The 12266-nt window shown below is 51.7% G+C and overlaps 1 long non-coding RNA gene across 2 annotated transcripts in view; it reads left to right on the plus strand.

Moving 5' to 3' along the window:
• LOC109499227 overlaps window positions 1-11670 on the plus strand; it is a 120446-nt gene extending 108776 nt beyond the window's left edge. For both annotated transcript variants that reach the window (XR_002156451.3, XR_002741947.2), the window contains exons 2-3: window positions 3695-3824; window positions 9657-11670. This is a non-coding gene — a long non-coding RNA (uncharacterized LOC109499227). The remainder of the gene's footprint in view (window positions 1-3694; window positions 3825-9656) is intronic.
• Window positions 11671-12266: the final 596 nt, after the last annotated feature.

Consider the following 12266-nt stretch of genomic DNA (forward strand, 5'->3'; position numbering starts at 1 on the left):
TAGTAACTCCTATAGGTTGTCCATTGTGTAGAGTTTCCAACAGTCTAGGATATGGCTGCATCCCCATGGTGTAGTTCATCGTGTCCCTCTGTCCCTCTTTCTTCCGTGGTTCCTATAAACTGAAAATTGGCTCTAGAGGCTTGATGTCAGCAGGTTTTAGGGACAGAAGAAGGGGCGAGATTACTCCTGGATATCTCCATCAACAACCACGGGTCCATTAGTTGGTTAGGAGTCACAAAATGGTTTAACTCTACCATTTCTTCTAATGTATTATCTGTAACATTTCTACAAGGAAACGCATGCCTCATCAATGATTTGGTTACCCAGTGGTAGAGTTAGTATAGGAAGTCAGAATACATGTTCTTGATTCTATTTATCAATTTTCTAAGTAATGACTGGGTTCCTTTTATGCATCTCATTTTGTACACTTATTTTTTTTAATGTTTATTTGGAGAGAGGCAGGGGAGGGGCAGAGAGAGACTCCCAAGCGGGATCCACTCTGTCAGCTCAGAGCCCGACACAGGGCTGGAACTTCCGAACCGTGGGATCGTGACTTGAGCCAAGATCAAGAGTCGGACGCTAAATGGACTGAGCCGCCCAGGCACCCCTTAGTTTGTACAGTTAGAACCATTAGCCTGAGAAGGGGTTCTGGGCTTCACCAGCCTGTGCGATGAGGCGATGTCCCAGAACTTCCCCTGTGGACTCCCCCAAGAGATACAGACGCTCCTTCTAGCTCTTCTGCAGGGTCCTTCCAACCATAGCAACCGTCCATTCCCCTTGGCCCACCACACTTCACCTCCTGCATGTTGGTGCTTGTGCTGGATGCATGTGTGTAAGTCTTACAGCAGGAGCTGTGCGTGTGGAGACAGCTCTGCTAGTGGCCATGTTCACGCGTGGACCGTGCTCCTTACCAACTGTATGGGCCAGGCAGATTCCTCACTCCTCGGACCTTCAGGTTCTCCATATAGAAACTGGAAAAATGTTATCTAACTTGAAGAATTCTTCTGAGAACTAAAGACGGGGAGATTCCTGAGAGATTGAGACATTATAGGTGCTCAACAAATATGTGTTAGATCTGATTCTTCATCGCCAACAGCAGAGAACTGTTAATTAGATCTTTGGTACTGGTCATGGCAGGGGAGCACCGCCGCTGTAGGGCCCTAGGTCACGTGGCAGCATTGCAGCCCCCGCCCCCCACCACTTCTCTCCACTCCCCCCTGCTTCCTTCCCGTGCCTTCTCCTCCGCCTCCTTCCATTCCCTCCTCCTCCTCTCTCTTGGCCCTTCACTCTTGCTCTCTGACTCTGTCTCTCTCTCTCTCAGCTCTCTTCCAAACCAATTTCCTGCCTCCCGAAGGTGCAGGGTGGCCCTGCTTGAGACAGAGCAGTCTGATTCTGAAACGCACTTTCTAGCGAGCTGTGTTCCACCCACAACACGACACATCTCATCTCTTCCCTGAGCCCTCACTAGGCTGCCCCATTCAAGACCTTACAACAGATTCGGCATCTCACGCACCCTGGGCTTGAAGTGGCCATGTCCTGCACTGACCCTCGGTCCACGGAGAAGTATCTACGCTGTGTTTCAACCCATCCTTACAAGCTCATGGCATATTCCATTTGGTTCATCTGAAAAATCAGCTGGTCCCTAAAACCCCCTTAGGATTCTTTTTCTTTTCTTTTCTTTTTTTTTTTTTTTTTTGCACCCCCCTGGTCACATTCTTCTTCCCTTTCTGAGCTCTGCTGTCTCAATCTTTCAAGCACTCCCCTCAAGCCGTCTCACCCGCCATGCTGCTTCTTCTAAAGCAGAGGCACCTATCAGGATGGTTCCTGTGTTCACATCCTATGTGAGCAACCCCAGTGTCTATCAGTGTCTCTCACTGATGACTCATCAATATCTCAATGACTCATCAATATCTTATCAATATTTCTCACCAATGTCTCATCAAAGACTCATTAATGATTCCATCAGTGTCTCATTGATGTCTTTCATCAATGACTCATCAATGTTTCATCAATGATATATCAATGACTCGGTGATGTCTCACCAGTGACTCATCAATGACTGTCAATATCTCATCAATGTCCCATTGATGTGTAGTCCATGCCTCTCGTCAATGTCTCTACTTGCCCCGTCGGAGGTCCCATTGAGGGTAGCATGGTGGGCTGTTAGGAACATCTCAGTCATGAAGACACAAGTTTGGATGTTGGCTTTCCTGTATACTAGTGGGGTTCCCCTGAACCTCAGTTTTTTTTAGTGTAACTTGGGCATTAAAAGCCTGTGCCCCAGCTTTGTTGACACTAAACAACAGATTTTGTGTCTAGTACAGACGTGTATTAACAAATGAGGGTCAACAAGTATGAGCCCCTTTCCTGCTCTGCCTCTCTCCCTGTCCACAGTAAAAGCTCTTCCTCCATTCCGGTCCCTCCTGGCGCCACAGGTCTGGGCTCCTTTAGCATGGCATTCAAGGCTCCTTGTTTTCTGCTGTTCCCTCAAAGGCACCCCATCCCCTACTAATACCAAACATCCTGATATCTTGACGGATAGCAAATTGTGTCCTTGGCCCTAATCCATGTAGAAAATTCCTGCTCACGTGTGTCATCCTCACGGTGGGCCAGAAGTGTCCGTGGGCTGCCCTCCACGCTGAGGCCCATGCATACTTCTGGATCTTCCTCTCTGTCTGGGAAGGCATTTCCCTGATCCTTATTCCAGCACTCACGTAGAAAGTTCCAGGCCATAGGAAATAAGCTGAGATCTGAGTTCCTCTGTGACCTCATTTGCTGTAAGCAAAGTGAAACGTGATCATTTCACAGAATTGAAGACCTGGAAGAGCTTCTGATTTGGGAAGAACAATTTTTTAAATGGATTTGTATGCATAACATCCATTGCCGTTGGTGATGGTGGAGTCGGTGACTAATGAAAATGTTGTTTCCTGTGATTTTTATAAATTACAGTAAATATGCCAGTCCTCATCCACAGCAGCTGTTGAAACGCAGGCAGCCGTCTGGAGCAGAGGCCAGGGGACCTCACCAGAGCCTCAAGAGGTAGACCCCACAGGTGCAAATTGACACCCAGGAAAACAGTAGTTAATACATTCTAGAATTTGGAGAAAGAGAGAATGTTAAAATAAACGTATGTCAAGCAGACAAATTTGGACTTCTCCAGGAGGATCTGTCACGTCAAACAGGAAATAGCTATAAATTACTTGTAATAGTAAAAATCTTGTCATTTATAACCTTTAAAGCAACGGGCTCATTTAACACATCAACTCCTAGATCATAATCTAGGACAGTCAGCCTGGGTATTTATTTCACTTTTAATGTGTAGAAGCCAGAGCCAACCATGCATGGTCCACAAAACACCCCACAGCGTGCCGTCAGCATTTGGAACCATAGAATGAGCCAGGGAGATAAGTACCTCAGCCCAGGGTGACGAATATGTCAAGATATGAAAACCCTTTCCGCTCCTAAAAAGAAAATTAAGACGTGATTGGAAATGTCATGCCTTGGGTAGTCTCATAATGAATAATTCCAAATAAATCCCACCATTATTCTGTTTATTTGTTTTACTTAGAAGCTATTTGAAGTCATTGGAGCTGAAAGTGTGTCTCAACATGCCAAGCGTATTTACTGTATCTTGTAATCATCTTGCTAACCGGTGCGCGGGCAAACAATAATTGGAGTTCTGTGTTTGTTTCAGACACCTCTGCGCATGCCGCCCACAGATGAGAAATCCGGCTCGGAGACATGTTGAAGGGCCGAAATGCCTTCGCTAAAGATGGACACACGAAGCCATCCTCTGCATGACTTGAAGATTTGGTGGCAACAAGGTATTTACGATGGAGATGCTCAGTGAAGTTTCCGTGCACCCAATAAGTACTTGGTGTTCGTGGATACGGGGTGGAGGAGGGAGAGGAGGGGCGAGAACGCGGTAACCACACCCTCCACGGTGAGGAAGCGCCCGCGGGGGTGGGAGCCCAGCCTACAGCTCACACTGGCAGCTATGCCGGTGTCACGAGGCACGAGGAAGGACACAGAGTTGGTCTCCACGAAGACACTAACGCAAAGCGTCACGCCGTCCTGTTTCTTTTGATATTCTCTCTGACGGCCTCTGACCTCCATGTTTTCTCCCCGACTCGGATCAGTCAGTGCTTAACTCTGCCAGAGCCAGCCCCCGGCTCCCGCAAGATGCTGCGGTCTGCACAGCACCTGTGAGTGTGTGACAGACGTGTGCACACACGTGTGCACAGGCAGGCACATATGCACACGTGCATGTTCACACACGCATGCGGGAACACACATGCTGTACACACGTGCACACACGCATGCAGGCACAGGCACCTACACACGCGTATCCAGACACGCACACACACGCACACACATGCATGCAGGCACACGTGCACAATCACAGATGCAAGCACATGGACGCACATTCACACACACGCATGCACGTGCGTGTTCACACACACACACACACACAGGCACACACACGTGCACAGCCTGGGATGACGCAGCTGTGGCAGCAGCCACATTAAGAATCCTGGGTCTGTTGGTTGGGTGACTTTTCCCCATTTTGCTTTTGTGCGGTCTCCCGGTACGCTTCCAATGGGGTAAAAATTTGCCTCTGTCCAAATGTATGAACGCAAGCTAATTTAGAAAGACCAGACCCACTAAATTTAATCTTAAGAAGAAGCTAACAATTATAAATTAGCTTCAAGTGTAAGTAGTTCAACTGGTTCCTTGCATTTTGGTTGCTCTCCCTCTGAACTGAATCCTGTTTTCGTAGCCTGTTTTCGTGGCTAGTTTCCATAGACTGACCGGTGGTTGCTGATGAGGGAAGAAGTGGGGCTTGAGGACAAGAGAGAGTCTGCAGGTAGAGCTTGGGCACTATTCGGGGCACACGGATAACAATCTCATATTTCCGGGAGAAGAGCGGATACCGCAAACCAGATCATCCAAATCAACAGCCTCCCGCCTGGAGTACCGAAACCGGACAAGCCAAACTGAAATTAGTCACTTTATTTTGGCTGACACACAACGTTTATATGTGTGGGGTAACATGCTGATCTTTAGGAGTGTGCATGCATCCGGTAAATTGAAGAACTGGATTCTTTCTGTAGCCTAGGTAATTTCTAGAAGCACCAACAACCTAGACCTTTAGCCTCGATTGTTGGACTGTTACCGGCAAAAGACTATTTTTGTCTTTTCTTTTTCTTCTTTTGGTGAACTGAATGGATAATGGTCTCAATTCTACATTTTTAAATTATACGTAGCTATAGAACATGTGTTGCGTGTGTTGACTACATATTATTTTAACACATCTGTTAATTTTTAACAAAGTTACTTTCTCCAGAATGGTGGTTAATTTTGAAAACATCGTGGGCAAAATGTTACAGACTCATCATTCGACCAGCGCAACCACGCATCCTGCGTTGGTTGGTTGGAAGACACACGGTTTTAGTTTCATCACCTCTGGCATCTGCACGGACCGTTACCATCAGTGACAACTACAACTGTCACCAGCAGATTTGTTTCCTTGCACGGTGGCAGGTAAAATAAAGGTGCATCTTGCAATAAAGAGCATCTGAGGCTTGTTGAAGAAAACAAGTGCACGTGTGTGGTGTTAACCTACGGATAGTCTCTTGTCTGTGTGGTTTGGGGTGAGGACAGACGCGTGTCAAAGGTCACTGTTCGTCCGTAACACGTCTCTAGGTTGGAATTTGTATGAATTAAGTTCCCAAACTTCAGCACGGTTGTTTTTGTTCTGAGTCTTCTATATGCAAGTGGTTCACACTGGATGGCTGTGTGTGTTTGACAGAGAGTTCCTCTTGCTTTGTCCGTCACCAACTGAAGAGGTTACAAACGAAAACTCTGGAAGACTCTCAGAGGAAGAAGCAAGCTGATCCAAACGGGTACCAAATCTGATGATGAGTCAAAAAAAAAAAAGTCACCAAGTTAGTACCACTGAATGGGATTTATTAATATTTTAAATTTCGAGATGAACGTGTAGATGTGCAGCAAAATGCCATGCTGTATTTGCACTTGTTTTCTGGAAACCTTACGAGGCAACTATTGTAATGCAGAAAAATGTCTACCACTGACCCCTCAGCCGTGCTACCCCACATTTCCAGCCTGAATTGTTTCTCGTCTCTTCTCAGAGCCAGAAGTCCTGGAGGGGGCCGGGAGCCACATTTAAATATGAGGTCAGTTGGAGGTGGTGTGGGGACAGTAGAGAGAAGAGAAAAAGTATGTTTAGATTTTAAAATCTTTAAACAATTTTTAATGTTTCTTTATCTTCAAGAGAGACAGAGAGGCAGAACATGAGCGGGGGAGGGGCAGAGAGAGGAAGACCCAGAATCCGAAGCAGGCTCCAGGCTCCGAGCTGTCAGCACAGAGACCGCCACGGGGCTCGAACTCACGAGCCGTTGAGGTCATGACCTGAGCCGAAGTCAGCCGCTTAACCGACCGAGCCCCCCAGGCGCCCCTAAATTTAAAAAATTGTAAATGATAAGGATTCCATACAGGAAAAACAGACGTGTTGGCCCAGTGCTCCCACACCTGCCTCTTAGCACAGCTTGCCGGCCGGTGGGACACAGGGACCTATGCACACACACGTGCGGTGAAGGCGTCTGTTTGTTTTGCCTCTGGCAGAGATGTGATTCAATGGCCTGGGTCGATGTGGCTTCACTTTTAGCCCCCTCTGCTTCTCCCCTCATCACATCATCCTGGCAGCGTTAACTCACTGCCCTATAGGTAGCATTTAAAGGGAATTACCTATGACTTCAACTATTTGTCCCTTATCGACTGATGTTACACTACAAGGATTTGCATTGAAAGGGCACAAAGAAGGAGCAAGTCGTGGCACCTGGCCAAATAAAAGAGTAATGTTCTGGTGAATTTAGCCTGAATAATTCACTGCTGTGGAAAAGTGGGAAAGTGCAAGGTGAACCCTTTGACCAATAAATCTCTCCTGCCCGTGAAGCCCTTATCTGGTCCCCTCCAACATATTCTGCACGAGGAAGCCATCATCGTTGGCTCTGGTTTGTTATTTGTAAACCTTGATCTTCTGCACTCGGTGTCCTAAATATGGATAATTAGCATCAGTTTATCGTGCTTCTGCATATTTTCTCTTCTCTCCAAACATGCGCGCTTCTATTGGCTGCCGTTCTGCCACAGAAGATTATGGAGACAGATTGCAGAGAATGAATGTGCTCAACGAGATTAGGAAGGAATAGAAATACCAACTTGGCCAATAAATTCCTCGTGAGAGCCGCTTATCATACAATTACACGTTGACTTGTCTCACACTCTCCCAGCCCCTTAATCCAACGCCCCCCCCAAGAATAAAATTTCACTAATTTCTGAATTGCTGCACACCCCCCTGACTTGTTACCGAGAACAGTTGGAGGGAGAAACGCTGCCGAAAACAACACGTCAAACTTTGCAATAAATAAATTAAACTTTAAATGTCAAAATGGGCGGGATGAGTTTGGGATGTTGCAAGCCTGTTAGCATCTGTGAATGAATGCACAGAGCCTTGGCACAGAGAGGCATTCAACTTCTCTTTGAGCACCAGATCCTCCCATTGTGCCCCTGATGGGGGCTCAGAGCTGTATGGGGGGGGGTGACTGTGCCCCTGGTGGGGGCTCAGAGCTGTATGGGGGGGCTGTGCCCCTGGTGGGGGCTCAGAGCTGTATGGGGGGGGGCTGTGCCACTGGAGGGGGCTCAGAGCTGTATGGGGGGGGGCTGTGCCACTGGTGGGGGCTCAGAGCTGTATGGGGGGGTGACTGTGCCCCTGGTGGGGGCTCAGAGCTGTATGGGGGGGTGACTGTGCCCCTGGTGGGGGCTCAGGGCTGTATGGGGGGGCTGTGCCACTGGTGGGGGCTCAGAGCTGTATGGGGGGGCAACTGTGCCCCTGGTGGGGGCTCAGAGCTGTATGGGGTGGGAGGGGCTGTGCTCCTGATGGGGGCTCAGAGCTGTATGGGGGGGCAACTGTGCCCCTGATGGGGACTCAGAGCTGTATGGGGGGGGGCTGTGCCCCTGGTGGTGACTCAGAGCTGTATTGGGGGGTGACTATGCCCCTGGTGGGGCTCAGAGCTGTATGGGGGGGGAGGCTGTCTGACGTGCTGTAGGACAGGACCAAGCCTTGGCTTAATTTCTTATTATTACTGATAACAATCGGATGCCTCTGAGTGCTTGTGGGCACGTCACTAGACCTCTGTGAGTGCAGTCCCCTCCTCGCTCAGACATGTGTCACACGTTATGGTTCCTTATACACATTTATGTGCAAAAATCAAATCTTGCCCATTCCTTGTCACAGAGAAGCGTGTAACCACGAAGGCTGCCTCAGGGCATCCACAGAGAGAGCCCTCCTGTCCTTCTGTGTCTGTGAATGTTACTCTCCCCAGGGCTTTATAATCAGGTGGGTATTTAAAGAGGCCCATTGAACTCTCCACCAGGCAGTAGTCATTGTTATGACACACCCACAAAAGCCAGGCACCCCTACCAGAGGAACCTCCATGGGCCAGAAGTTATGCTCACCGGAAGAATGGAAACCCAGATCATGTCCTAAAACTGATACATTTGTGCTGGCAGAAGAGGAGAGGCTTTCAGTTCTCCCTGAGGAAAAGTAATCGCTGAAGACACTCACAGCAATTATAAACAGTTTTCACGCACAGATCATGAGGTTGCCTTCACTTTTTTTTTCTCCAAGTCACGTCCGTTAGGCGTCACCAAGGAGAGGACCTTATACCCAATCCAGAGAAGAGACTCCATAACTCCGGAGAGCTGTTTCCAGGTTCTGAGCGCAGAGACAAACCTGGACAATATTCATTCGGCACATGCATACTGAGCGCCTCCTCTATGCCAGGACTGTTCTAGAAGGGTGGGGTGTAGCAACACAAAGAATCCCGCCGCGGACAAGCCAATAGTTAAAGGAAGTTTGCCTTTTGCAAACTCGGTGATCTACTGGTTGTCAAGAATTTCCTTTTTCAGAGACAGAGCCAGCCTGGACCTGCCTTCCCTCCTTGTACCTTGATAGGGACAGTGACCCCAGGCCTGCAAGGAAGGCTTCCAGAACCACAGCTACCCACACCTGCCAGAGGCCGGAGGCCGTGTCTGCAGTTCCAACAGCTCAGGCAGGTTCCCGGCATCAACAGTGTAGAAGAAACAAGCACATCTCAGATGTCAGGGAAGTTCTGCTTTCCCTGAACCCTCCTCCTTTCCAAAGTCGCCCCGGGGCGGGGGGGGGGGGCGGTGGGGGAACATGGGTCCTGCTGGATGGGGTGCAGGGGACCTGGAGACGGGCTAGGACTGGTTGTTTTCCTTTCCTAGGGGAAAGGTGTGGAGGCTTTGCAGCACTAATAGCAGGGGACTGGGAGCCTTGGCTTCCTCTCGGGCGCTGCCAAGGCCAGCAAGGCTGCAGGCAGGTGTCTCACGGGGAAGCTGAGCTCAGCTACCAGAGCCGGGGGAACCTCCGCGGAAAAGGTACCATCAGATGGGGAGTTAGAACTGGCCTTTTCTCCCCTGGTCCTGTTTCCTGAGCTGGAGAGCTAAAGGGGAGGGGGGGGGGCAGTGAGAAGGAACCGTTTGCCATTAATCTGGGAACAAACGGCTAACCTCGGTGACTGGTATTTTCGCTTTTCTTTTCTCACTTTTCTCAGTGTGGGGAAGCGCGGAGACCGCGAGGAGCGATTGTGAGGGGCTCTGCTGGAATTTGGCAGCGCGGAGGCTTGGAGAACAGCCCCATGCTGGCTCCCATTCAGCAGGCCAGTTTTCCTCGAGCTTTGGAAGTTTCGCTCAGCCGTGCACTCAATGGCTTCACAAAGCTGATTACAAGCTTCAGCGCATTCCTGAAGGAGCCAAAAGCGACGCAGGTGCAAACGAGCCGAGGGAGCCCCTTATCCCGGTGACAGAATGGGACAAGCTGGGAAAGGCTTGGACCACACAAATCCAAGCTCACCAGGCAGCAGAAAGCCTGCCTTGGGAACCGGGGGTCATTATCCGCCCTATTCAGCGGGGCCCCGGGACCCTGGGGGCCCGGAGGCCGGTCCGCGCGGGAGCGCCAGTGCGCCTTGGGGCTGTGGGGACCCCGCCAGGGCCTGGGGCTGGGCCGGGGCGCGGGGTGGAGGGCTGTGCCTGTGCACCCGCGGCTTCGGTAAAATCTGTGCTCTGACGTGCCCGTGTCAACACCAGTAGGGACACAGGAGAAAAAGCGCGCAGGACGCAACCGGGTGTGTGGATCCTGCAAAACGTTGGCTCATCCAGCGTCCAGACCTCCCTGCCCTGTCTCTGCCCGGCCTGGCGCTGAGCGTCCCCGACGGGCCCCCAGGCCACTGACACAGCCGCAAGGGTCATTCTGCGCCCTTTCTCTCCCAGCCCCCCTTTCCTTTCAGTCTTCCTAGAGACGGGGTCCCGCTGAGCACAGCCCGACGCGGTGCTGTGGGAGGGACAGTGGGGGTGGGGGTGGCAGGTCACGGGGTCGCCCCTTCGAACTGCTCTTGGCTTGGCCTCGGATGCCTTTGCTGCGAGACTGATTCCCTGGCGGGGAGGAGGGCCCGGCCCCTCTGGAAGAACGAAAGACGTCCCCCACTCACGCTCAGGGACCAGGGCCGGGGGACAGGGGGCCGCAGGCCGAGGAGGAGGGATTCCAGGCAGAGGAGCTGGTACGCGGGCGTCCCCCTGGGGCCGCCACCGGCCCGCGTCAGCTTCGGGGCAGTGAGTCCCCGCGAGCGCGGCGTCTGCCTGGTGCGCGCCCCCTCGCTGCCCGCCGCGCGCGGGGCCTGGTGGCGCCCGGGGGTCCCCGCGGGCAGGGCCAGGGCAGGGCGCTCGCGCCGACGCTCTTTTGTCTGATAACTAATTTGAGTTAATGCGATCTTTATGTAAAGCTAACAGCGGATAATTGTCTATTTTCTCGCCAACAATCTCCATCACAATCACTTATCTGGAAACCTGCGCCGGATTAATCGTCATATTCCCGAGATGAGCGTCGCTGCGATCCGCAGCGAGCCCGGGTGGGGACCTGGGAACGCCTCCCCCACGCTTGCGGGCCCGGTGCGTGCGTCACGGCTACTGGCCACAAGCTGGGGGGCCCGGGGGCTGGTGCCCACGGGCGCGCACGGCGCCTTCTTCAGGGATCGCTTCTACTTCTACTCGGGTGGGTTGGGGGACGGGGTGCAGGAGGAGGAGGGAAGGGGAGGAGGGGAAGAGGAAGAGGAAGAGGGGAGGCAGCGAGGTGGCGGTCCTGCGGGGCTGCAGGGCGGGGCGCAGCCTGTGTCTAACTGGGCCTCCTGGTCCACGCGGCGGGAGTCGTCAGCGCCAGAATCAAGTCTCCTGACGGGGGAGAGAGCATGCCCCCCCCCTTGTTTTCTGCAGAAAAGATATTCCCTTCCTTCCTCTGGGTCGCTCTAGCTTTGTGCCCTGCCCCAGCCACCCGTCACCGCCTTAGATCCCTCCTTCAAGGTCCCCCATATCTGCAAATTATTGGCAATAGTTACACCCCTCTGCCGTGATTGAAATACCCAAGGAGAGAGCCTGAGGTGTGGAGGCACGGCCCAGGGCCGCAATCCCCACCAGGCCCCAGGGTGAGGGGTAAAAATGCAGTCGGGGCCTCTGGGGGAAAGGCGCTTGAACGACAAAGATTTTGTCTTTCTGAGCTGAAGTCAAAACATCCGTGTCAGATGAAACCGCGCGCGTGGTGGCGGTTCTCTGCGCGCGCGCCGCCGCGCTGTGTGCACTCTTGGGAGACCGAGTACGTGTGCCTGGTGACTTGGAAGTAACCCATTCTGCATACTTCCACTCCGATCTGCCAGCCAAGGGCGCAGCATCGCAACTTTCCAAAATGGTGTTTCTGGAAAAGAGAAATCCGGTCTGGATTTGTGACAGTTTGGGGCCACATAGAAGGAAGCTGTATGTTTCCCTCTTGGCCGACCCTTAGAATTCTAAAAGGAAAGGCATACGGTGAAATAAAATGCCATAAAATTGTTGTATTTTTAGATAAAGGAGGACCCCAAATTGCCCCCCAAATGGGGCATTGTGAAGTCCTGCTAAAATCTGCAAGCCTTCAATTTTCCCCTCCAGCAACTTGATGAGGTCTCTGAAGGCAGACAAGTAAACCCACCCTCCTGGCCGGCCAGCGCGGCCCCTGCGGAGTTTCCCAGGGCGGCTTTGTGCCGAGGCCTCCGGGAATCACCCCGCTCTCTCTCTCACCTGAATCTTGTCATCTCGGCCATCTTGAAGTGATCCTGGAACAATGCTGATCCCCGCCGCCCGAG

Source organism: Felis catus, chromosome A1, assembly GCF_018350175.1.
Source record: "Felis catus isolate Fca126 chromosome A1, F.catus_Fca126_mat1.0, whole genome shotgun sequence".
Lineage (NCBI taxonomy): Eukaryota > Metazoa > Chordata > Mammalia > Carnivora > Felidae > Felis > Felis catus.